Source organism: Microtus ochrogaster, linkage group LG3 (assembly GCF_000317375.1).
Source record: "Microtus ochrogaster isolate Prairie Vole_2 linkage group LG3, MicOch1.0, whole genome shotgun sequence".
Lineage (NCBI taxonomy): Eukaryota > Metazoa > Chordata > Mammalia > Rodentia > Cricetidae > Microtus > Microtus ochrogaster.
This window is the reverse complement of record NC_022029.1, coordinates 39,805,153-39,806,453: the sequence shown is the minus strand read 5'-3', so window position 1 is coordinate 39,806,453 and position 1,301 is coordinate 39,805,153.

Below are 1,301 nucleotides of genomic sequence, written 5' to 3'. Positions count from 1 at the left end.
ATCCAAACTGCCTAGGCTCCCCCAAAGCCAGTACGTGCAGTAGGATCAAAAACCCATTGCCATTGTTCTTGAGTTCTCAGTAGTCCTCATTGTCTCCCAGTTTTTATAAAGTTGAATTGTAGTCTTTGATTGTTGAAGGTGAAAGAAAGAGGTTTAATTACTTATAGGTCAGCTTCGCTCTCACTTAAACCAATTTCCTTCCCTCTGACTTGTGACATAATATACCTTAACTTCATAACTTTATTTCCTTCCAATAAGCCAATGATCTAAAGAAGTCAGTCCCAGAATGTAGCCCTCCAAGTAAATATTTTCTGAAGTAATTAGTTTTACCTAAGGACTTTCACTATTACTGGATATATAATCTTTGGCAAATGTCTAGAAACCCAACATATTTTAAACCTGTTTCAAATGAACATAATCAATAAATACTGGATATGTGAAATGATATATAACTGCATGTAAATATGAATATAGCTTTTATAGGCAAATTAAATTGTTTTATTTATATGCATACATTGGCAATGCGTTATTAATAGAATGAACATATTTTGGATAGCACTGTTTCTGTCAAGTGAAAATATGAGTACCAGAAATGAGCATAGAAAATAGCTCCTTTGTCTGGTTATGAACTCCTTTTCTCTCTCTCTCTCCACTGTATAGTTAGGGTTGTATAAAGTTCCTGCAGATTCATGAATTAGCTTTGATTTTTCCTTACTTTCAAGCTGTTTTAATAATAACAGTTGTACCTTTAAAATAATAAATTATCTTTATAAACTTCATTTCCTGCTTTGCCTTCTCCTCGGGTGATCGCCTTTGAAGTTTGAGATAAGTATATCTGTTAATAATCAAATTGAAACATTCCCAGTTTAATAGAAAGATAAAATCTATTATATATTTCAATGAAATAATTACAGTTGTAATATTAAGTCTGTTATGTTCTATTGGCATTTTTATGAGTAGACAAACTTTAATATGACTCTTCTTTGACAGCCTCGAACTCACAACTGGCCAAAACATACCACACTACTTCCAGGGCAGATTTTCAATTTGAATACTTACAAAATATTCAGACAGACTCCATCTTTACACACATCCCATGTGTTCTAGGTTTTGTTTCTATAGATGATATCATGAAAAGAGCTGCTACAGGCTTTCCCACTTATGTTATTAAAAGACAGAAACATTTACTCATATAAAGCAGTTCCCAAAAAGTAATATTCCTGGATTGGATGGATATGCACTTTGAAATGCCCCCCCCAGGTATTATTAATTTACATACAGATCCATAGTCTAGGAGAAAT